Raw genomic sequence first — 26,903 nt, 5'->3', positions numbered from 1 at the left:
AGTAGATAGACGCCTTGCCACTCAAAAACAACTTAAAATGAATTTTTTTTAATTAAAAAAATTTTTTTTAATTTTTAATTGAAGTATAGTTGATTTATAATGTATTAGTTTCAGGTGTACAGCAAAGTGATTCAGTTTTATATATATATATATAGATATCTATATATATTCTTTTTTGGATTTTTTTCCATTATATTACAAAATAATGAATACAGAGCAAGAAAAAGACATTGAAGAACTAAAGAAGCAGCTAAGTCTCCTCTCTCAGGTCAAAGGGGTTAAGGATGACCTGAAAGATGGGGTGTGCCCATCTAGCCTTAATAGGCTCTATAGATATGGAAGTAGACTTAAACTCTTTAAGCTAAATAGTAAACTGGAATGTAAATTTTCAATCTTTATTAGGGTATAGACGGTATAACTCTTAATTGTATTTAGTAAGCCTGTACAAGCCCGTACAAGTCTTGTTGTTTATCTATTTTATATACAGTAGTGTTTATATGTTAATCCCAAACTCCTAATTTATCCCTCCCCCACCCTGTTTCCCCTTTGGTAACCATAAGTTTGTTTTCTATGTCTGTGAATCTATACCTGTTTTGTAAATAAGTTCATTTGTATCATTTTTTTAGATTCCACATATAAACAATGTCATATGGTATCTGCCTTTCTCTGTCTGACTTAATGAACTTCTTTTCTTGATATAAATCAATAGTTCTAATCAATGATTAGCTAGTTAGGTCTATTGACCTCAAAGAAGTTAATTATTAATGATACTGTCTGAGCAGTTATTGAAAACCAATTCCAGCATTCATGGTTAAATAGGAAGAAAAATGAAAAGAAATTTACAGCACAATTAAAAAACATAACAATGATGAATAATGTTAAAGTACTTTTTTAGGAAAAAAAGATGCTGTTATCTTTCATCTAAAAATGAAAGCAAAATTAAATTCCACAGGAACTGTTAAAAGGATGAACATTCTTCCAACAACTGCATGAATAACAACATTCCTGCTCTGGCGGTTCCCTTACACAGGTGCTCAGGAGCACAGCCATCTCCGTTTCCACCCTGCATTTGCTTTTGCATCTGTGTCTGCATTCATGAAATTCACTTGCATTCATCTCTTGCATGCAACTAGCATTTCCAGCAAGGTGTGGTCTTTATTCAGATCCTCGCTTTTTTGTTGTTTCTCTTAAGCCTTTCATAGTGAAAGTCCTGGGTTAGCCCCTTGAGGTCTGCGGGTGGGCGATGAGTTCTGTGCTCAGCTACTGTCATGTTGTCCTGGGGTCTTCATGCCCACAAAGCCCCACGGACAGCAATGACTTCTAACCCCTCGCCATTCATGTCTATCTGCAGAAATTGGAATCCGAGACTCGAGGGAGCCTAGTCTGATCTTTAAACTCTTCATCTTCATCTGATTCTTCTCCTAGGAAGTGGTAAACTTTGATGTTATGTTTTTCAATTTTATCAAGAATCTATTTCTTCAATGGCGGTCATTTTATCACTAAGGTTGTCAACTTTTGCAATTACAGATACAATAGTTCATGTGTATTATCTTCATAAATTTAGCTTCAAGTAATTTAAGTTCATGATCAAAAGATGAAAGTATAAAAACAACAATGCATCGTGTTCTCTGTGATATGACCGTCTGTTCAATACATGTTCATCACACAGATAACATTTGAACTGCTTATCAATGTAAGAGATAATATTCAACCCTGCAGTTGGCTATATCACCATATCTTGGTGTAACCACTGCTGTAAGTCACAGTTTGACCCCTTCTCTCTCTTTGATCTTAACTCTTTAAGCCTCGATTTGGAAAGTTTTTTCAATTGTCTCTGTTCCATGTAAAATTATTTTGTGTTGGAGATCAGTCAAGGGTAGTCTATGAGCATGGATTTTTAATCATCAGTATGAACTAAAAAAGCACTTTCACTGGACTTGATTGGGAAGATTTACAAATGCAAAATCGCTAAAAAATTCTGGATTAGTAAGTAAACTGAGCAGCCTGCTTGAACATCTTTTAAAAAGTTTGGTGGGTCAGCAGAGAAGTCAAAGAGTGGATGCCAACTGACTGAGCCACAGACCCCACTGGCATCTGTGGTCATGCTTTCAAAAATATTAAAATAACAGATTTATTGAGATATAACTCACACATCCATTTAAAGTACACAATCAAGTGGTTTTTAGTATATTCATAGGGTTGTGTGGTCATGACCACTATCTAATTCCTGAATATTTCCATTACCCTCAAAAGAAACCTTGAATCATTCAGTCATTTGCCACTTCCCCCAGCCCCTAGCAAACACTAATCATCCTTACATTTGTATGAATTTGCCTATTCTGGACAGTTCATGTAAATGGAATCGTAAAATATGTGCTTCTTTTCTGACTGGCTTCTTTCACTTAGCATATGTTAGCAAAGGTTCATTCATGTTGTAGTATCAATAATTCTTTCCATTTTATGGCTAAATAATATTCCATTGTGAGGATATTGCAATTTTGTTTACTCATTTATCATTTAATAAACATTTGAATTGTTTCCACTTTGGGGCTATTACAGATAATGCTTCTATGAACATTCAAGTACACATTTTTATGTGGATGTATGTTTTCAGTTCTTTTGGGTCTATGCCTAGGAGTGAAATTGCAGATCATATGGAAACTCCATGTTTAACAGTTTGAGGACCCACCAAAATGTTTTCCAAAGGGGTTGTACCATTTTACAGTCCTGTCAATAATATATGTGGGTTCCATTTTCTCCACAGCCTTGCTAACACTTGTTATGGTCTTTTTCATTATAGCTAACCTAGTGGATGTGAAGTGGTATCTCAAGTGGTTTTGATTTGCATCCCCTAATGACTAATGATGTTGGGCATCTTTTCATGCACTTATTTTCAAATTTGTACATCTTCTTTGGAGAAATGCCTATTTAAATTCTTTCCTGGTATTTTAATTGGGTTATATGTCTTTATATTGTTGAATTGTAGAAATTCTTTTTATATTTTGAGCACGTCTCTTATCAGTTATATGATTTGCAAATATTTTCTCCATTCTGCGAGCTGTTTCCTCAGAATTTTGAAGGCACTTCTTCATTGTCTTCTGGGGTCAAGTTTGCTATTGAGGAGCCCAGTGCCATTGTAATTCTTTTTTTTTAATGGATTGAATTTTTTTAAAATTCTTGATTCTTTTTATGTGATCTGTTCTCTCTTTCTCTCTCCTCCCCCACCTTCTCTCTCTCTCACTCTTCCTCTCAGCTTTTAGGACTTTCATTTTGTCTCTAGTATATACTAATTTTTGGATAATGTACATTAAGGGTGGTAATAAAAAATCCATTGCGTTTGGAGATAAATATTTTTATTACAGTAATTTCCAAATATATGCAAAAGTAAAGATAATAGTATAATGAATGTCTACATACAATCATGTTTAATCATATAGATTAAATAATTACAACATTTTGCCTGTCATGTTTTATCCATCCCCTTCTTTTAAATTTTTTTGTGGAATATTTTAAGGGTAATGCAAGATATCCATTATTTCACCCATAAATTCTTTAATATGCCTCTCTAAGAGATGAGTTTTCTTTTAACATATTTATGATTTCATTATTACCTGTATAAAACTAAATAATGCTGCCTTAATATTATCCAATTTTCCATTCATATTTGCATTTCTTCTAATGATCAAAATTTTTACTTACAACTGGATAACATAGCTTATTCAATCATTCTCCTATTGATAAACATCTGGATTGTCATCAGTCTTTTATTACTACAAATAACTCTATAATAATTATCCTTGTGCGTATGTCATTTGGCATATTTGCAAACATCTCTTTTGGATGCAGCCCTGGAGTGGGATCGCTTGGTCTAATGGTAAATGTATATATATTTTGTTGGATATAGACCAATATCTTTACATGAGTGTTGTGTAATTTTGTATTCCCTTGATGCAAAAATTATTCTGGAAACACATGTCCTTCAGTTCTGGGAAATTTATTGAATTCTTTCTTTGATCATCTTCTCCTTCTCTTCTCTTATCTCATTTTCTGGAATTCCCAGTATTGGGTATTTTCCTTTCTATCCAGCTCATTTTATTTTGTCATCTTTTTTCTCCTATTTCCTGTCTCTTTTTTTTCCTGGGAAAATTTTCTCCACTCGATCTTCAAATTTGTCTACTAGATTTTAATTCCATCAGTCATATTTTAACTTTCAACAGCATTTTGGTTCCATTTTCTAGATGTTTTCTTTTGTTCTCACTTTGGTGATTCAACTTAATTTCAATCAACCATTTTCATTCAACAAATATTAATTGAGCATCAGTTATTATGTCCTAGGTATTATTCTCGGCACTACAGAATTGGCAATGAATAAACAAACAAAATCTCTGTCTTAAGGAGCTTACAATCGAAAAGTAGCTCACAATCAAAAGCATTCAATGTGTCAATCAGGTAGTGATAAGTCTCTGAAGAAAAATGCAGAGTCAAGGAAGGCTGAGAGTGACTGGCAAGAGGGGAAGTCAAGACAGGTTTCAAAGGCAAGGTGAGATTTGTGAACAGACTAGAAAGAAGTGAGGAAGCAAGATGTGATATTGGGGAAGAGTTTTTCAGGCAGAGGAAACTGAAAGTACAAATGTCTTGAGGTGGGGATATGGGAAATTTAAGGAAAGTCAAGGAGACAAGTGTGGCTGGATCGGGATGAGTAAGGGGGTGAGTGATCAGAGGTGAAGTCAGAGAGGAATCAGGGGTGTGAAATCATGGAGGATTTTGAGTACAGGGAAGGCATGGTCTGACTTTTACACTTGGAAATTATTGCTCTGAACAGACTTGTGGTTGCCAAGGGGGAGGAGAGGTAGGGGAGGGAAGGACTGGGAGTTTGCAATTAGCTGTTCAACATATTATATAAGGATGGATAAACAACAAGGTTTTATTGTATAGCACAGGGAACTATATTCAATATCCTGTGATAAACCATAATGGAAAAGAATATGAAAAAGCATGTATATATATGTGTAACTGAATCACTGTGCTGTACACCTGAAACTAACACAACATTGGAAATCAACTATACTTCAATTTAAAAAAAAAACCTAAAAAAACAAAAAACTATGGCTCTGACTGCCTGGTGGAGAAGGGACAATAGGAGAGCAATGGTGAAATAGAAGGAATGCTTGGGAGGCTGTTGCAATAGTGCAGGTAAGAGTTGATGGTAAATTGGACCCGACTAACAGAGCAAGAAGTGGCCAGATTCTGAATATACTTCAAAAGAAGAGCTGACAATAGTTGCTGAGGAAATTGAGGGCTCAAGAATGGATCCAAGGTTTTAGGACCAAGCATAGGAAGGGAATTGTTGCCATTTACTGTGACGAGGACAATATAGGAAGAGCCAGGTTGAGAGGGAGATAAAAAACTCGGTTTCAATCATGTTAAGTTTGAAATACATATTAGAGATCCAAGTTCATTTATCAATAAGGCAGTTGGATAGATGAGTCTGGATTTCAAAGGAAGGGTCTGGACTAGAGATATAAATTAGGAGTGATCAATAGCCCATGCCATTTAGCGAGAAGGAAAGAAAAGAGTTCATGCCATTTAGAGAGAAGGAAAGAAAAGAGCTCCAAGGACTGCATCCTGGACATTCCAACATTCAGAGATTGGGAAGGTGAGGAGGAACCAGCAAAGGAGACTGATGAGGAGTGGTTGGCAAGGTAAGGAGGAAAACTAAGAGAGAGTCCTAGAAACCAAGAGAAGAATGTTCCTGGGGAGAGGGAGGGATTAACTGTGTCAATGCTGCAATTAGGGGGAGTAAAATGAAGACTGAGTACTATTTCACTGACAACAGAAAAAGCTGTTCTGATTGAGTAACAAGGGCCAAAGTCTAACTGTAGTGGATTCAAGGGAGGATGAAGGAAAATAATTGGACACAACTAGTATAGATGCTGTTTTGTGAGTTTGCTGAAAGGGTGGCAGAATGATGCAGTGACCACTAGGGACAGATAGGAGTTCAAGCGTGTTTGTACCTCCTCTTCCTCTCCCCCTGACCCGCCCTCATTTTTAATTTGAGGGAAAATTGATGATGCAGAGTAGAGAGAGGACAGTTGGAGCACATCTGTTCTTGAGTAGGTGGGGGTGTGGAATTCGTAAATACGGAAGGAATTGGCCTTGGAGTGGAGCTAGGACCACTCATCCGTTTTTCATGAGAGTAAAGGCAGAGTGGATGGGCACAGATGCAGGTAGGCCAGGAGATTTGGTGGTAGTAGCTTGTAGACACCTTCTTCTGACTATATCTCTTTATTTGATGAAATAAGAAGCAAGGACATCAATTGAGGTTAAGGATGGGGATGGAGATGTTGAAGGTTTGAGGAGAAAGGAAAATGCGTGAAATTTTTATTTATTTATTTATTGGAGTATCGTTGATTTATAATATTGTGTCACTTTCTGGTGTGCAGCAAAGTGATTCAGTTATACATAAATATATACACATTCTTTTATATTTTCTTTTAAATTATGGTTTATTACAAGATATTGAATACAGTTCCCTGTGCTATACAGTAAGACCTTGTTGTTTATCCATTCTATATATAATAGCTTGCACCTGCTAATCAATCCCAAACTCCCAATCCATTCATCCCCCACCACCCCACCCCTTGGAAACCACAAGTCTGTTCTCTGTGTCTGTGAGTCTGTTTCTGTTTCATAGATAAGTGCATTTGTGTTGTCTTTTAGATTCCACATATAAGCGATATCATGTGATATGTGTCTTTCTCTACCTGACTTATTTCACTTAGTATGATAATCTCTAGGTCCATCCATGTTGCTGCAAATGGCATTGTTCCATTCTTTTTAACGGTTGAGTAATATTACACTGTAATAAGTGTCATATCTTCTTCTTTTTTATTTAACATCATTATTGGACTACAATTGCTTTACAATGGTGTGTTAGTTTCTGCTTTATAACAAAGTGAATCAGTTATACATATACATATATCCCCATACCTCTTCCCTCTTGTGTCTCCCTCCCTCCCACCCTCCGTATCCCACCCCTCTAGGTGGTCACAAAGCACTGAGCTAGTTTCCCTGTGCTATGTGGCTGCTTCCCACTAGCTATCTATTTTACATTTGGTAGTGTATATATGTCCATGCCACTCTCTCACTTTGTCCCAGCTTACACTTCCCCCTCCCCATAACTTCAAGTCCGTTCTCTAGTAGGTCTGTGTCTTTATTCACGTCTTGCCCCTAGGTTCTTCAAGACCTTTTTTTTTTTTAGATTCCATATATATCTGTTAGCATATGGTATTTGTTTTTCTCTTTCTGACTTACTTCACTCTGTATGACAGACTCTAGTTCCATCCATCTCACTACAAATAACTCAATTTTGTTTCTTTTTATGACTGAGTAATATTCTATTCTATATATATGCCACATCTTCTTTATCCATTCATCTGTTGATGGACACTTAGGTTGCTTATGTGTCCTGGCTATTGTAAATAGAGCTGCAATGAACATTGTGGTACTGGATACTTTTTGAATTATGGTTTTCTCAGGGTATACGCCCAGTAGTGGGATTGCTGGGCCGTATGGTAGTTCTATTTTTAGTTTTTAAAGTAACCTCCATACTGTTCTCCATCATGGCTGTATCAATTTACATTCCCACCAACAGTGCAAGAGGGTTCCCTTTTCTCCACACCCTCTCCAGTATTTATTGTTTGTAGATTTTTTTGATGATGACCATTCTGACTGGTGTGAGATGATATCTCATTGTAGTTTTGATTTGCATTTCTCTAATCATTAATGATGTTGAGCATTCTTTCATGTGTTTGTTGGCAGTCTGTATATCTTCTTTGGTGAAATGTCTATTTAGGTCTTCTGCCCATTTTTGGATTGGGTTGTTTTTTTGATATTGAACTGCATGAGCTGCTTGTAAATTTTGGAGATGAATCCTTTGTCAGTTGTTTCATTTGCAAATATTTTCTCCCATTCTGAGGGTTGTCTTTTCATCTTGTTCATGGTTTCCTTTGCTTTGCAAAAATTTTTAAGTTTCATTAGGTCCCATTTGTTTATTTGTGTTTTTATCTCCATTTCTCTAGGAGGTGGGTAAAAAAGGATCTTGCTGTGATTTATGTCATGGAGTGTTCTGCCTATGTTTTCCTCTAAGAGTTTAATAGTATCTGGCCTTATATTTAGATCTTTAATGCATTTTGAGTTTATTTTTGTGTATGGTGTTAGGGAGTGTTCTAATTTCATTCTTTTACATGTAGCTGTCCAGTTTTCCCAGCACCACATATTGAAGAGGCTGTCTTTTCTCCACTGTATATTCTTGCCTCTTTTATCAAAGATAAGGTGACCATATGTGTGTGTGTTTATCTCTGGGCTTTCTATCCTGTTCCACTGGTCTATAATTCTGTTTTTGTGCCAGTACCATACTTTCTTGATTACTGTAGCTTTGTAGTATATTCTGAAGTCCAGGAACCTGATTCCTCCAGCTCCATTTTTCTTTCTCAAGATTGCTTTGGCTATTCAGGGTCTTTTGTGTTCCCATACAAATTGTGAAATTTTTGTTCTAGTTCTGTGAAAAATACCAGTGGTAGTTTGATAGGGATTGCATTGAATCTGTAGATTGCTTTAGGTAGCATAGTCATTTTCAAAATGTTGATTCTTCCAATCCAAGAACATGGTATATCTCTCCATCTATTTGTATCATCTTTAATTTGTTTAATCACTGTCTTACAATTTTCTGCATACAGGTCTTTTGTCTCCTTAGGTAGGTTTATTCCTAGATATTTTATTCTTTTTGCTGCAATGGTAAATGGGAGTGTTTCCGTAATTTCACTTTCAGATATTTCACCATTAGTGTATAGGAATGCAAGAGATTTCTGTTCATTAATTTTGTATCCTGCTACTTTACCAAATTCATTGATTAGCTCTAGTAGTTTTCTGGTAGCATCTTTAGGATTCTGTATGTATAGTATCATGTCATCTGTAAACAGTGACAGCTTTACTTCTTCTTTTCCGATTTGCATTCCTGTTATTTCTTTTTCTTCTCTGATTGCTGTGGCTAAAAATTCCAAAACTATGTTGAATAAGAGTGGTGAGAGTGGGCAAACTTGTCTTCTTTCTGAACTTAGTGGAAATGGTTTCAGTTTTTCACCATTGAGGATGATGTTGGCTGTGGGTTTGTCATATATCACCTTTATTATGTTGAGGTAAGTTCCCTCTATGCCTACTTTCTGGAGGGTTTTTATCATAAATGGGTGTTGAATTTTGTCGAAAGCTTTCTCTGCATCTATTGAGATGATCATATGGTTTTTCTCCTTCAATTTGTTAATATGGTTTATCACATTGATTGATTTGCGTATATTGAAGAGTCCTTGCATTCCTGGGATAAACCCCACTTGATCATGGTGTATGATCCATTTAATGTGCTGTTGGATTCTGTTTCCCAGTATTTTGTTGAGGATTTTTGCATCTATGTTCATCAGTGATATTGGCCTGTAGTTTGCTTTCTTTGTGACATCTTTGTCTGGTTTTGGTATCAGGGTGATGGTGGCCTCATAGAATGAGTTTGGGAGTGTTCCTTCCTCTGCTATATTTTGGAAGAGTTTGAGAAGGATAGGTCTTAGCTCTTCTCTAAATGTTTGATAGAATTCGCCTGTGAAGCCATCTGGTCCTGGGCTTTTGTTTGTTGGAAGATTTTTAATCACAGTTTCAATTTCAGTGCTTCTGATTGGACTGTTCATATTTTCTATTTGTTCCTGGTTCAGTCTTGGAAGGTTGTGCATTTCTAAGAATTTGTCCATTTCTTCCAGGTTGTCCATTTTATTGACATATAGTTGCTTGTAGTAATCTCTCATGATCCTTTGTATTTCTGCAGTGTCAGTTGTTACTTCTCCTTTTTCATTTCTAAATCTATTGATTTGAGTCTTCTCCCTTTTTTCTTGGTGAGTCTGGCTACTGGTTTATCAATTTTGCTTATCTTCTCGAAGAACCAGCTTTTAGTTTTATTGATCTTTGCTAGTTTCCTTCATTTCTTTTTCATTTATATCTGATCTGATCTTTATGATTTCTTTCCTTCTGCTAACTTTGGGGTTTATTTTGTCCTTCTTTCTCTAATTGCTTTAGGTGTAAAGTTAGGTTGTTTATTTGAGATGTTTCTTGTTTCTTAATGTAGGATTGTATCGCTATAAACTGCCCTCTTAGAACTGCTTTTGCTGCATCCCATAGGTTTTGGGTCATCCTGTTTTCATTGTCATTTGTTTCTACATATTTTTTGGTTTCCTCTTTGATTTCTTCAGTGATCTCTTGGTTATTAAGTAGTGTATTGTTTAGCCTCCATGTGTTTGTGTTTTTTACAGATATTTTCCTGTGATTGATATCTGGTCTCATAACATTGTGGTTGGAAAAGATACTTGATACGATGTCAATTTTCTTAAATTTACCAAGACTTGATTTGTGACCCAAGGTATGATCTATCCTGGAGAATGTTCCATGAGCACTTGAGAAGAAAGTGTATTCTGTTGTTTTTGGATGGAATGTCCTATAAATATCAATTAAATACATCTTGTTTAATGTATCATTTAAGGCTTGTGTGTCCTTATTTATTTTCATTCATTTAAGACTTGTGTGTCCTTATTTATTTTCATTTTGGATGATGTGTCCATTGGTGAAAGTGGGGTGTTAAAGTCCCCTACTATTGTGTTACTGTTGATTGCCCCTTTTATTGCTGTTAGTATTTGCCGTATGTATTGAGGTGCTCCTATGTTGGGTGCATAAATATTTACAGTTGTTATATCTTCTTCTTGGATCAATCCCTTGATCATTATGTAGTGTCCTTCTTTGTGTTTTGTAATAGTCTTTGTTTTAAAGTCTATTTTGTCTGATATTAGAATTGCTACTACAGCTTTCTTTTGATTTCCATTTGCATGGAATATCTTTTTCCATCCCCTCACTTTCAGTCAGTATGTTTCCCTAAGTCTGAAGTGGGTGTCTTGTAGACAGCATATATATGGGTCTTGTTTTTGTATCCATTCAGCCCGTCTATGTCTTTTGGTGGGAGCATTTAATCCATTTACATTTAAGGTAATTATTGATATGCATGTTCCTATTACCATTTTCTTAATTGTTTTGGGTTTGTTATTCTAGGTGTTTTCCTTCTCTTGTGTTTCCTGCCTAGAGAAGTTCCTTTAGTATTTGTTGTAAAGCTGGTTTGGTGGTGCTGAATTCCGTTAGCTTTTGCTTCTCTGTAAAGATTTTAATTTCTCTGTCAAATCTGAATGAGATCCTTGATGGGTAGAGTAATCTTGCTTGTAGGTTTTTCTCCTTCATCACTTTAAATATGTCCTGCCACTCCCTTCTGGCTTGGGGTGTTTCCACTGAAAGATCAGCTGTTAACCTTATGGGGATTCCCTTGTATGTTATTTGTTGTTTTTCCATTGCTGCTTTTAATATTTTTTCTTTGTACTTAATTTTTGATAGCTTGATTAATATGTGTGTTAGCATGCTTCCCCCTGGATTTATCCTGTATGGGACTCTCTGTGCTTCCTGGACTTGATTAACTATTTCCTTTCCCATATTAGGGAAGTTTTCAACTATAATCTCTTCAAATATTTTTTCAGTCCCTTTATTTTTCTCTTCTTCTTCTGGGATGCTTATAATTCAAATGTTCGTGCATTAATTGTTGTCCCAGAGGTCTCTGAGACTGTCCTCAATTGTTTTCTTTTTTTTTTTCTTTATTCTTCTCTGCAGTAGTCATTTCCACTATTTTATCTTCCAGGTCACTTATCCGTTTTTCTGCTTCAGTTATTCTGCTATTGATCTCTTCTAGAGAATTTTTAATTTCATTTATTGTGTTGTTCATCACTGTTTGTTTGCTCATTAGTTCTTCTAGGTCCTTGTTAAACGTTTCCTGTATCTTCTCCATTCTATTTCCAGGATTTTGGATCCTCTTTACTATCATTATTCTGAATTCTTTTTCAGGTAGACTGCCTATTTCCTCTTCATTTGTTAGGTCTGGTCAGTTTTTCCCCTGCTCCTTCATCTGCTGTGTGTTTCTCGGTCTTCTCATTTTGCTTACCTTACTGTGTTTGGGGTCTCCTTTTCATAGGCTGCAGGTTCGTAGGTCCTGTTGTTTTCGGTGTCTGCCCCCAGTGGCTAAGGTTGGTTCAGTGGGTTGTGTAGGCTTCCTGCTGGAGGGGACTAGTGCCTGTGTTCTGGTGGATGAGGCTGGATCTTGTCTTTCTGGTGGGCAGGTCCATGTCTGGTGGTGTGTTTTGGGGTGTCTCTGGCCTTATTATGATTTTAGGCAGCCTCTTTGATAATGGGTGGGGTTGTGTTCCTGTCTTGCTAGTTGTTTGGCATAGGGTGTCCAGCACTGTAGCTTGCTGATCATTGAGTGGAGCTGGGTCTTGGTGTTGAGATGGAGATCTCTGGGAGGTTTTTGCCATTTGATATTTCGTGGAGCTGGGAGGTCTCTTGTGGATCAATCTCCTGAACTTGTCTCTCCCACCTCAGAAGCACAGCCCAGACACCTGACTAGAGCACCAAGAGCCTTTCAGAAGCTCTGAGGTCTTCTTGTACTCACACATTTTATAATAAAGGACAGGGACTTCCCTGCAGTCCAGTACTTTGGAATTCGAGGTTTCAGTGCAGGCGATGTGAGTTCAATCCCTGGTCAGGGAACTAGGGTCCCCCATGCTGTGCGGTGCGGCGTGGCTGTAGGTAAGAGGCCTCAGTTCCTTGCCACATGGATGTCTCCTTAGGGCTGCTTGAGTGTCCTCATGACATGGCAGCTGGCTCACCCCAGGATGAGTGATCTGGCCTGCAGTCCCCAGAACTGTCATGGCTTCGGCTGCTGGGGCCCCTCCAGAACCGGCAGCCTCAGTGAGGCCACCCACCCCTCGGGCTCCGGGGCAGTTCAGTGATGGTGGAGGGAAGAGATCCCAAGCCAAGAGTTCCAGCTCTGCGGAAATGCAGGCTCCATTCTCCATATCTTCTTTATCCATTCATCTGTTGATGGACATTTAGGTTGTTTCCATGTCTTGGCTATTATAAACAGTGCTGCTATGAACATAGGGGTGCATGTATCTTTTTGAATTAAAGTTTTATCTTGGTATATTCCCAGGAAGGGGATTGCTGGATCATATGGTAACTTTATTTTTAGTTTTTTGAGGAACCTCCTTACTATTTTCCATAGTAGCTGCACCAATTTACATTCTTACCAACAGTGTACAAGGGTTTGAAAAGGTGAAAAATTAACCTAGGAAAGTAGGCGAGGAAAAGGAAGAAAGAAGGGTGTTCCTTCTGCTAATCAGCACTAAAGGCCCAAGTGTGGTTACTGATACCAAATTTAAATAAGGTCAGTCAGCCTGGTTACCTCATTTTCTTCCAGCCATGGTCAACTGCATAGGTGCATATGTGGAGTGAGTGGAAATGGGGTTTGGCTGAGAGAGCTGGCAAAGTGAGAGAGCAGGGCATGGATGCAGAGTAGTGACGAAGTGTTCTGGGGTCAGGGGAGCTGAGGAAATGGTTGCTTGGAGGAGGGAAACTTAAGGAGCCAAGCAGCCAGGGTGTTGGGTAGACCATCTCCATACTGACATGCCAAATGTTACAGCTGGTTTAGTGCTGGAGAAAGGGACCACAAGCCAGGTGCTAAGATCTTCATGGAATGAGGGGAAGTGACCTTGGGATAGTCTAATAAAGGTGGTGGCTGACGGAGTGTGAACACTTGAGCTTCAGAGGAACTTCAGAGAGGTGTTAGGCAGGAGCAGACAGAAATGGAAATGGTTAGGAGGCCCCGTGGTGCAGGGGATGTGGGAGGGAAAACGGACACCACCTGCATCAGGCATGTGGAAAGCTATAGCTTTAGGAGGAGCCAGGTCTCTTTGAGGGTCAGAAAGTGAAGGGAATTTTCAGAAAAGAAATTGAGGATGTAGGGGTTTTGCTGGTGATGGAATTTGTATCTAATCCCATATTCCAGAGGTCAGAGTGGAGGTTCACAGCTAGGAAACAAAGGGTGGGAGAAGCAGTTTAGGGAATTCAATGCCATTGGGCTGAGGTTCTTGTGCTGTTCTTCTCAGTGACCGAGGGACACAGGCTCAGGCCTAACAGTAGTGGAATGTCGGTGGAGGGGGGGATAGTTTCTGCCATGAGCACAAGAGCTCCATGGGACCCCCTAAGGTGCATGGAAGGTGGTGCCAATCGTTCATGTGGGATCTCTCCAGAAGGGGATGTTCTTACAGGCAGCACAGGATGCTCTGAGGGACCTCTGTTCACTCAAGCCAGTGGCTCTGCCCAGGCCAGGGAGAAGCAGCCACTGGAAGGGGCTCAGGCTCCTTCCACCTCTTGGACAGCATCTCTTCCTATCTCTATGAGTATGTCATTTACAGTGTGGCTTGTTGTTGTTTGTTTGTTTCTGTTCCCTACACTGTCTGTGTTCCTCAAGGTTCTTTTATCCTGTTTGTTTTGAACTCTGTTTGTAGGACCTGAGGCAAGAGTACCCATGGAAGCCCACATACTACATTTCTATCAACATAAAAAGCATAAATAGAGCTAACAAATTGCTAATAAAATATGTTCTAGACTTGTGGTTGCCAAGAGGGAGGGGGTGGAAGAAGGATGGATTAGGAGTTTGGGATTAGCAGATGCAAACTATTTTATATAGGATGGATAAACAACAAGGTCCTACTGTATAGCACAGGGAACTATCTTCAATATCCTGTGATAAACCATAATGGAAAAGAATATTAAAAAGAATATATATGTATATATATATATATATATATATATATATATATATAAACTGAATCAATTTTGCTATACAGCAGAAATGAACACAACATTGTAAATCAACTATACGTCAATAAAAGAAATTTTAAAAATATTTTCTATTCTTCTACCTGACTACTATACCTTCATAATAACTTGGAAATCCAGGGTCAAATTTAGGGTGGTAGTCATATTGCAATATATGACTGTATCTAATTAACACATACGCCTTAAACATACACAGTGTCAATTCTATCTCATTAAAAAAATCAAATTTAGAATTCTTGAGGAAGGATGCACCTTTCAGTATGCACCTCTCCTGAGGCCCACATGTTTTCAGTGTCTCTCTTTCAACGCCTCCAGAGACGACACCTCCTGTCTTTTACCCGAGTGCTGTAAGGCCAGCCCCCAGGCTACTCTGGGTTGGAAGGCAGGTCTAGATGTCTATTTCTCTGCCTAACTTTTGTCAGATTTTTCTTTTTTGATTCCCCACCTAAACTCCATTCGAAGCCCTTAACGTTCATCCATTCTGCCTTGATTTGACTTGCTTCTGGATCCCATACCCCTTGCCGGCCCAGTTTTCACCTTTCACAAGTCTTATCCATCTGCTTCCCAGCTTCTAAGATCTTTCTGCTGTCATCTCTTCTATGATTCTCTTTGTACTACCATGTTTATTCTTAAAATTATTTTTTCTTCCTGTCATTTTAGTGGGCTTTTGGAAGATAGATGAGATAAATATGTTGCCTCAATTGTGACTGGAATTATTAACCCTTCTTTTTCATTGGTGCTGACCCTCTTACTGGCATGATGACTATGGTGAGCTACTGCATTGGTATGTGTGATGACAGCATACCATTTGAAAAGAGAAATACTTGGAGTCTCTATGTTTCAACACAGCGCAAGTTTTCAAATGTTTTTCACTGACCTAATTTCTTGACTGAATCATTTTGTTTATTTAAGCACAATAGTTGAATAAGAGGGCTGAGAGTCAGATTGGGTTTGGAGGAATGCTTGATTCTCCAAACTGTCTACAGAGTTTAGTGGATATTTATTTTGTGTACCTCCCACAATATACCACCATTTTCTGGCAATCAGTTTGATCTTTCCATGGGAAATACCCCTCCCAACTGTCTGTCAAAGTGTTTGGATGGGCTTGGATTCAGGAGATTTACATGACCAGACTTGTTCAATGGACAGGTTTCACACTCTGGCCACAGGGGTTGGTTCAGGGATAAGCACCTGATCCAAACCAGTCCAATGTAGTGAGAGATTGAGACTGAGGCCTGAAGATACTGCTTGGACCTATAGCCCTTATGTCATGAGTACCTGAAAATCTGCCCTTGGAGTTTCCGGTTATTTGAACCAATGAATTTTCACTTGGTTAAATTTGTTTGTTTTGGGTTTCTGCTTTGTGCAACCACAGGGGTTACAACCAAAATGGAATATATACAAGGCTTTGTGAGAGAGAGAGAGAGAGGGAGAGAGAGAGAGAGAGTGTGGGTGTGTGTGTGTGTGTGAGAGAGAGAGAGAGAGACAGAGAGAGACAGAGAGAATTCCAAGAAATCATTGATCCTTCTCACTTTCTTAAGTATAAATATAATGCCATTGTGCTTGTAGAAATAAGTAAAGCTAAGTTGTTCATGTGAATATTGACTTTTTTATGTGTGAATAAAACAAGAAAGCACAATGCTAGAGGTATGACTCTTTGATAAAGTTCCTTTCAGAGTCTTTGGGGATGATTTCATCTAACACTAATGGCTCACAGGGGGATTTCAGAGGATAGGAAAAAAATGAACCTTACATGATCCCACCAGATGTGGGATAAGGGAATAATTTTAGAATTTAAATAATAAGAAGTGCCTCTGGTGTGCTTCTAATGTTTCAGTATATGCAAATTAGATTTTATATAATGCATCTCATACTGTGGCCAACAATGGAGCAAAATTGAACTTTAATTGAAAGCAGAGCTAGAGGAAAGCTGGACTGGAAAGCACGATCTTCAGTTCCAACAAAAGCCATTTACACTGCATATCAAGACTAGGCCATACTTTCAAACAAAATAAGAAATAGATCAATAGAAAGGAATTCATTCCAAAGAATGGAAGCAGATTGAGAGGCACAGTGTAAAATCTTGTATATTTGGTAATCATTCATACATAAGAGAAATTGTTATGCACGATTTAAAAAATTGTCCAGAGCAAAGCAGTTAATAGGCAAAGGAGTAAAATAATGCTATATTGAGAAGCACAACTGATATGAAATACTGTCAGAACAGACATCATTTTGACATGGATCCTGTTAGTTTTTAAATTACATTTTCTCCAGTTTTTGCATTAGATATCAGCTGGAATCATAATCCAAACAAACATAACACTGAAACCTAATTATAGGATTATAGAATGCTTCCCCTCCCCTCATACCTCACTACTACTGATACATTGCTAAATGTCTACTTACAACAGTTGCTTTTACCCAGTACATCATTCTAGGCTATCAAGGAAAAATTACAAAACATACCAAAAGGCAAAAAACACAGTTTAAAGAGACAGAACAAGCATCAGAACCAGACTCAGATAAAGGAGAGATGTTGGAATGATCACACTGGGGATTTAAAACAACTATGATTAATATACTAAGAACTCTAATGGATAAAGTAGACAGCATATAAGAACAAAAGGGCAATGTAAGAAGAAAGATGGGAATTCTAAGACAAAAACCAAAAAGAAATGATTGAGATAGAAAACATTGTGACAGGAATGAAGAATGCCTTTAATGGGCTTTTAGTAGACTGGACATAGCTGAGGGAAGAATCTCTGAGCTTGAGGATGTCTCAATAGAATGCCCCAAAACCAAAAAGCAAAGAGAACAAAGACTGGGGAAAAAACCAGAATACCCAAGAACCATGGAACAACTACAAAAGGTTTAACATGTGAGAATGGGAGTACTAGAAGGAGAAGAGACAGGAACAGAAGAAATATTTGAAACAGTAATGACTGAGAATTTCCCCAAATTAATGTCAAACACCAAACCACAGATCTAAGAAGCTTAGAGAACACCAAGCAGGGTAAATGCAGAAACTAACAAACCCCTCAAACTCCCCAAACCTACAACTAGGCATATATTTTCAAACTACAGAAAATTGAAGATTAAGGAAAACTCCTGAAAGAAGCCAGAGGGGGAAAATATTTTATCTATAGAGCAGCAAAGATAAGAATTACATCTGACTTCTCCTCAGAAACCATGCAGGCAAGAAGAGGCTAGAATGAAATATTTAAGTTGTTGAGAGAAACCCGTCACCAACCAACCTAGAATTCAGTGCCCTGTGAAGTCATCCTTCAAAAGTGAAGGAGATATAAAGACTTTCGCAGAAAAACAAAAATTGAGGGAATTTATTGCCAGTGGACCTGTCTTGCAAGAAACGTTAAAAGTTCTTTTAGAGAGAAGGAAAACGTTATAGGTCAGAAACTTAGATCTATACAAAGAAAGAACATCAAAGAAGGAATAAGTGAAAGCAAACTATAAAACTTATTTTTCTTATTCTTAAATTATCTAACAGTTAACAGTTTTCCCCCAAATAATAGCAGTGAAACCAAAAGCTGGTGCTCTGAAAAGATCAATAAGATTGATAAGCCTCTAGCTTGGCTAACTAATAAAATAAAGTGAAAACTCAAATTGTCAATATCAGAAATGAAAGATGGCACATCACTACAGATACTGTGGACACTAAAATGATAATAAAGAAAGACTAGGAACAATTCTATGCCCACAATTTTGATAACCTAAATAAATCAATTCCTTGAACAACACAGTCTGCCAGAACTCACACAAGAAGAAATAAACCATCTGAGTAGACGTATATATATTAAAGAAATTGACTCAATAATTAATAACCTTCTAAAATAGAAAGCACCAGTCTCAACTGGATTAACTGGTAAATTCTACCAAACATTTAAGGAAGAAATTATACCAATTCTCTAAACTTTTTTTTCAGTAGAAGCAGAGGGCATACTTCTTAATGCATTCTATGAGAGCAGCATTACCCTTCTATCAAAACCACACAAAAGCATTACAAGAAAAGAAAACTAATATCTCTCATGAACATAGATGCAAATATCCTCAATAAAATATTAACAAATCAAATCCAACAATGTATACAAAGAACTATATACAAAAACCAAGTAAGATTTATCCCAAGTATGCAAGGCTAGTTCAACACTTAAAATTAATTTATGTAATCTGTCACAGCAACAGGCTAAAGAAGAAAAATCACATGATAATATCATTAGAATTAAAAAGAGCATGTGACAAAATCCAACATCTATTCATGATTAAAAACTCTCAGTAAACTAGGAACTAGAACTTCCTCAACTTGATTAAAAAATCTACAAAAAGTCTACAGCTCATGTTATAATTAAAGGAGAGAAACTCAAAGCTTTCAGCATCACATTGGAAGTGTTAGCTAATGCAATAAGAAAAGAAAAGGAAATAAAAGGTATACAAATTAGGAAGGAAGAAATGAAACTGTTTGTTTGCAGAGGACATGATTGACTATGGAGAAAATCTGAAAGAACAAAAAAAAAAACTCCTGGAACTAATAAGTTACTATAGCAAGTTTGTTGGATACAAGTTTAATATACAAAAGTCAATTGCTTTCCTAGATACGAGCAATGGACTAATCACAATAATGTAAAAACACAATACCATGTATATTAGCACTCCAAAATGTAAAATACTTAAGTACAAATCTAACAAGATCTATATGAGTAAAACTACAAAACCCTGATGAAAGAAATTAGAAAAACTAAATAAATGGATATAAATTCCATGTTCATGGAGAGGAAAACTCAATACTGTCAAAGTGTAAGTTCTTTCCAACTTGACGTATACATTCAATGCCTTCCCAATCAAAATTCCAGCAAGTTATAATGTGGAGATTAATAAACTGATTCTAAAGTGTATATGGACAGGCAAAAGACTCAGAATAGCCAACACAATATTGATGGACAAGAACGAAGTTGGAGGACTAACACTATTTGACTTCAAAGCTTACTATAAAGCTAAAATATAATCAAGACAGTGTAGTGTTCACAAAAGAATAGACAGATAGATTAATGGAACAGAATAGAAAGTGCAGAAGTAGACCCACATGATTACAGTCAACTTGTTTTTGGCAAAGGAATGAAGGCAATACACTGGAGAGAAAGTAGTCTTTTCAGCAAATGGAGCTGGAACAACTGGACATCACATGAGTGTAGACACAGATGATACACCCTCCATGAAAGCTAACTCAAAATGGGTCACAGACCTAAATGTATGATGCAAAACTCTAGAACAGTTAGAAGATAGCATAGAAAACCTGGATGACCTTGGATCTGACACAGACTTTTTAGATACAATACCAAAGGTATGGTCCATGAAAGAAATAATCAGTAAGCTGAATTTCATTAAAAGTAAAAACTTCTGTTTTGTAAAAGATATTGTCAAGAGAATGAAAACACAGGCGCAGACTGGGAAAAAAAGACACATCTGATAAAGAACTCTTATCCAAAATATATGAAGAACTCTTAAAAGTCAACAATTAAAAAAAAAAACCTGATTAAAAAACAAGCCAAAGACCTCACCAAAGAAGATATATAAATGGCAAATAAGCATATCAAAAGATGCTTCGTATCCTGTATCATTAGGGAAATGCAAATTAAAACAAAAAGCAGAGAGAACAACACACCTGTAAGAAAGGTCAAAATCCAGAGCCCTGACAACACCAAATGCTGGTGAGGATGTGAAGCAACAGGGACTTTTATTCATTACTCGTGGAAATGCAAAGTGATACAGTCACTTTGGAAGACAGTTTCTCAAAAAACTAAACATTGGCTTATCATATGATCCAGCAGTCATGTTCCTTGATATACAGCCAAAGGAGGTGAGAATTTATATTCACACAAAAACCTGCACACAGATGTTAAAACATCTTTATTCATAAATGCCAAAACTTGGAAGCAACTAAAATGTTCTTCAATTAGGTAAATGAATAAATAAACTCTGGTACATTCAGGTAATGGAATATTAATTACTGCTAAAAAGAAATGAGTTATCAGGCCAGGAAAAGACATGGAGGAAATTTTAATAAATATTACTAAGTGAAAGAAACCATTCTGAAAAGGCTACATACTGTTTGATTTCATCTATATGATATTCTGGAAAACACAAACCCATGGGAACAGCAAAAGGATCAGTAGTTGCCAGTGGTTGGTGGGAGGGATGGAGAAAAGGCAGAGCACAGAGGAGTTTTAAGGCAGAGAAACTATTCTGTCTGATACTATAATGGCGGATACATGTCATTACACTCTGAATATACTCTGTATGATATTATAATGATGGTTATATATTATTGCACATTTGTGCAAACGTATAGAAGGTACAACACCAAGGGTGAGCCCTAGTATAAACTATAGACTCTGAGTGATTATGATGCGTCAGTGTGGGTACATCAATATAACAAATGTACCAAGTGTTGATAACGGGAGAGGCAGTGCTTGTGGGAGCACATGGGAAATCTCTGTGTCTTCTGCTTAATTTTGTAAAATTTCATAAAAACTAAAGTTTCTTTTAAAGTATCTAGGCCACTTTTGCAGTAGATAGTCTAAACCTTAAAAATACATATCCCTTTCACCCAGAAATTCTATGTTCCTGAAATTATCAAAAGAAAACAGAAAACTGTAATCATAGAGTTATCTATATAACAAAGTAAATGGTTTAAAAATCTGACATTGAGTGACTGGAAATTGGTTAAATAAATTATGATAAATCCACAATGCAACTCTTAAAATCATGCTGTTAAATTATTCACTGATACAGGAAAATACTCATGACTTTTTAGGTCCATTCCAGCAAACGTTTACTGCCACAGAATGTATGCATTTTCTCTAATAGGTGTATTTCAAGAATGAGATGGGCTATACTGCACACAATAGAAACATGATTAGTGTTAAAAGATTTTCACAACCTTTCTCAGAAGTGATTCATACTTCCCTATTTATTTATTCAACTATTCATTTAGTTGCTAAATTCCCTGGGGTTTAAAAACATGCTCAGAAACTCTTTGACGTTCCTCTGAGAAGATGGATTCCAGTTTGCCCTCTCCGTGTATATGGGCTGGTTCTAGTGACTCGATTCTAAAAAGTGTAATGTGGTGGAAGTGATGCTGTGTGCTTTCAAGGCCAAGTTATAAAAGTGACACAGTGTCCCCCTAACCCCAGGCAGTACACAAGCTTTGGGAACCCTAAGTTGACATGTAAGAAGTCCAGCTCACCTGAAGCTACCATGCTGGAGACAACATGAGGGCAGAGCACACAGAAAACAAGAGGTTCCTGGGAACACCCAATTGTTCAGTCTCAGGTCTTAGTCTTCCAGCCCAGGCACCTGGCGTGCAAACCAGGTGGCCTTCAGATAATGCCACCCCAGCCTTTGAGCTGACCCAGCTGGCGCTAAGTGGAGCACAGACAAGCTGTCCCCATCAAGCCCTGCCCAAAGTGCAGATTTGTGAGTAAAATAAATATTGATGTTTTTAAAGCCACTAAGTTTGGAGGTGGTTTGTTATGCAGACTTAGATAACTGGAACAAACCCTCACCAGCCAGGCAGGTTACAAATGTATGAACAAATGTACAAAGGTATGATCAATCTTTCTCTCATGAACGACTTTAGAAGTACACAAAACAAAAACCTGTTGCCAGGATTATATTTGGGTGGTGGAATTATGCAGAATTTTTGGCTATTTTCTTGTACTTTTCTGTGATATACAGATTATCTGAAATTAGTAATATAGTTATTACTTCTATCATTAGAGACAGTCAACAAATGAATAGATGAATAAATAAATAGGGAAGGATGAATCACTTCTGAAAAGGCCGTGATAACCTTTTAACACTAATCACCTGTTTATAGGGTGACACAGTATAGCCCATCTTATCCTTGAAATGGGCTTATTAAAAGGTACATCTTCAGTGACAGTCACAGTCTGAACTCTCTGGCTTCATACAGCTGAATCTCAGCTTAGGAACCATGACCTGGGAGGAGAGAAACACAACTCCAGGTGGCCTCCTAGTATCTCATATCCACAGGAACTGCCATTAAACCTATTTTCATCAATATTTGTGTGCACTGAAAAAAAAATAGCTGTTCTGACTCTGGGGGTTCTGGGTATTTATGATCATGTTATTTATCCTTCATATAATGACTCATGGAACAGAGAAGTCCACAACACTCAGATGGGTGTCTTATTTACACCAGCTTAAGCTGGTCATTGGTCTAAAGTGCATTCCCCGATGTACCAATTCCAGAAGATTGTGGAAAGAGAATAGTCTTATCTACACACAGTTCAGATGCTCCTCACACAGAGGAGAAAATATGAAAATAGTGTAGCTTCTTGGCTATTTGGGCTGGGATTGTGTAGAGCGTTTGGTTGGTGATGACATTTGCTTTCTATTTCCACAACAAATAAGGCAGTCAAACGTGTTGGGGAAGCTGCTTTTAGTAAAAAGTAATTAACGTTTTCATCCCCAGGGAAAGATGTCATGGTCACAAGAGGTCTAGAAGAATGGGGCAGTGTTTGTAGTAACCTGTGAAAGTGTGTTGCATATTATTACTATGTGAGGATGAGGACAAAAAGTAGACAAGAGTATGAAATTTATCCTTGCTTTCAGAACTCTGGAACACGTCCATTTTAATAATGCTTGAGGCAAGGGTGAGCTGGTTTCCCAGCACAGCTATAAATAACTTGTTCTTTAGTCCAAGTTCAAGCTGCAAAGGTATTCTTTGAGCATTCTCTGACCAGCTGTGCCCATCCTCTCAATATTACAGCAATTTCCTCCCCTTTCATTTCCTTATATTGTGAAAATATTGGCTGTAGTGTGACACCAAGTGTTCTGGAGAATGACAGCATTCACTTTCACTTATTTAGTGACTACTATGTGCCAGATACTAAGTGTCTTGTGCATATTAAATATTTACTTAATCCTCCTGATAGCCTTGTGTGGTAGAAAACACCATTATCCCCATTTTATAGATGAAAAAACTAAAGCAAAGAGAAAACATGCCTAGGACCACCCAGCTAGTATGCAGCAGAGCTAGGATTATAAAGAATGAAATGATAAATATGCTATCATACGTTCAGCACTTATTATGTAGCAAGCTCTGTGCTAAACACTTAAAGTGTATTAAGAAAAATTATCCCAAATTTGGAAATAAGGCAAAATGATGAGAGCATGTCTTTTCATGCTGGAATATTGTCTAACAGGACTACCCAAAGATTATCTAATTCTCTAGACATACATCTTTGTTTGACCTCCCATTTACTATTGATTCAGGCCCAGGAGGAATTAGATGCCAACTTGTAGCAGACTGATACATTTCAAATAATTTTTGGGTGGCAGAAATGCAAATAATTTCCATAGAAAAGATAACCCCAAATATTAAGTTTTATTACTCTATAGGACATACCAGTCTAAAAATAATTTAGCAATCTTATTCTAGCACTCTTTTTCATTTATTATGTGTATCAGTCTCTCACATATGCCTTTGAATCAGCTTTGTGACCCTACTGGTTTCCTCATTAGTGAGTTAAATAACTGTGTCTCCCATTCAGTATAGGTTTGAAAGATAGTCATGCTTTCAACATTTGGAGAATTATACAATTTAACTGCCACCAAATCCAGTGAAGTAGATGATGTGGTTTTCCCTGTTTTACAAAGAACCTGAGGATTGAAGAGGTCAAATAGCAGGTCTAAGGTTTTACCTTAATAAGGAAAGGAGCTGGAGCACAGATCTAGAGCTGCCAGATTCCACAGGCTGCGTTTGAATCTATGTGTTCAGTTCCGTTTCTGAGATGTTGGTGGCAGGGCCTTGCTCTATCCATTTATATAAAAGAGCCTGCCATCATAGACACTTGGTAAATGTTTGTACAAAAATAAATTCCAGAAATAATCTTAAGTCTTTTTGGAACAAAATAGGGTACAAATTTAAAAAAAAAAAGGAAACCATCCATCTCCAGAGGTGATCTAAAGCTACTGCTTTGAAACTCTCATTTCAGCTAATGGCTTAAAATGTTCTAATTGTCAGATTTTTCTTTAAGGTTATTTGGAGTTGGGAAAGTTAGTCATACTTAGGATAATGTTCTTACTAAGATAAGGTTCTTACTGAGTTCTTACTAAGGGTGAGCACTATCTGGTCACTAAGTCCCAGCTTGCAGTCCTTTCTCTTGACTCCAGTGTAGTAACAATCTCTCCACTGGAAAATGAGGTATTTTCTCTTCTTTTTATTTTTCAATGTTTGGACTTGCCTGTTGTTCTCTCCTAAATGCTTTTGAACCTGTAACTAGTTGCTTATCATATTACTGTTCTCAGATTTTAAAAAAATTCCTGGGTGACTCTTATACACACTCAGTAACTGGCTTGATTAAAACTTTGAAGACCTCGGCTCCAGTCCTTCATTTTCTGAACAAATTACTGCTCAATTTTGTGTTTTAATTTTCTTATTTATTTAAAACAGGAATAATGGCATTTGCCTTAAATCAAATGATGTTGACCAAACCTCCATGAAAGTTGGTAAGACAGGGTCCTGAAATCTCTCAGGAGGGATGTGCCTGGGGGTCAGGCTTAGGTCACCTCTGGAAGGCAGAATTGAATTGCTGGGTTTAACAAAAGGAATTAGCAGGAAGTGATGAACTATTATTATAGGACTCCACCAAAGGGATTCAACAGTGTATTTGGCTGGTAGAAGAAAAAAATCAACAGATTTGAATCTGAATCAATAGAGACTATGCATCTGAAAAACAGGGAAAAATATGAAAAATGAACAGATTTTCAGAGAAATGTATTGCATCAAAATATGTGTAATGGGAATACCAAAAGGAGAGGACAGAGAAGAGGCAGAAAAAATATTCAAAGAAATAGTGACTGAAAAATTTCCAAATTTGATAAAAACAAAACATTAACTTACTCTTTAAAAAGTTCAATAAGCCCCAAGAAATTTAAAAACAAATATATCCACACTCAGAAGCATCATAGTTAAACAAAGAGAGAGAAAATCTTGAAAGCAGCAAGAAAAAAGTGACTCTACAAATAGAAGTGAATTCCATAAGGTTAACAGCTGACTTTTTGTCATAAACAGTGGCATCTGGAAGAAAGTGGGATAATATATTCAATGTGCTGGAAAAAAACTTGTCAACCAAGAACCCTATATCTAGCAAAATATCTTTCAAAAATGAAGGCAAAATAAAGATTTCCAGATAAGCAAAAACTGAGAGAATTCACTGCTAGCATACTTGGCTTATAAGAAATACTAAAGGAAGTTCTTGATGCTAAAAATATTTTAAGCGAGGGAGTAGTTCAATTTCACATAGAAAAACAACATATATGGTAAAGGTAATTATATGGGTAGCTACAAAAGAAAGTATAATTATATATTTCTTTTTTTTTTTTTTTTTTTTTTGCAGTGTGCAGGTCTCTCACTGCTGTGGCCTCTCCCGTTGTAGAGCACAGGCTCCAGACGCGCAGGCTCAGCAGCCATGGCTCACGGGCCTAGCCGCTCCGCGGCATGTGGGATCTTCCCAGACCGGGGCACGAACCCGTGTCCCCTGCGTCGGCAGGCAGACTCTCAACCACTGCGCCACCAGGGAAGCCCTATATATTTCTTTTTGAAACTGGTTTAAAAATTGCACAGAACAATATCTATGAAATTATACTGTTGGACCTATAACATATAGAGGTATAATTTATTTGACAATAACAGTACAGAGGAGTGGGGGGAGAGGAAATGAAACTATATCTGAGTAAGAAAGTGAAGCCAGCCGGTAACTCAAATTCACAGAAAGAAATGAAGAGAATGAGAACGGGTAAATAAGTCAGTTAATATAAAGACACTATAAATATATTTTTTCCCTTTTATCTTTAGACATAAGATTATATAAAATAATAACTATAGCACTGTATTCTTTGCATTTGTAACATACATAGGTTTAATGTATCTGACAACAGTAGCACAGCAAATTAGGGAATGGGAATGGAGCTATATTGGAGCAAAGTTTCTGTATATTATGGGAATTAAGTTAGTATAAATCTGAAGTAGATTCTAATAAGTTAAAATATTACTGACC

At 37.2% G+C, this 26,903-nt stretch overlaps 1 pseudogene; it reads right to left on the bottom strand.

Moving 5' to 3' along the window:
* Nucleotides 1-1,256: 1,256 nt before the first annotated feature.
* LOC114907566 overlaps nt 1,257-26,903 on the bottom strand; it is a 40,111-nt pseudogene continuing 14,464 nt past the window's right edge.

The sequence above is a fragment of the Monodon monoceros genome, unplaced genomic scaffold, assembly GCF_005190385.1.
Source record: "Monodon monoceros isolate NGI ecotype Baffin Bay Population unplaced genomic scaffold, NGI_Narwhal_1 Super_Scaffold_3, whole genome shotgun sequence".
Taxonomy (NCBI): domain Eukaryota; kingdom Metazoa; phylum Chordata; class Mammalia; order Artiodactyla; family Monodontidae; genus Monodon; species Monodon monoceros.
Note: the sequence above shows the minus strand (reverse complement) of the source record. Positions and strands in the feature narration are given on the sequence as shown.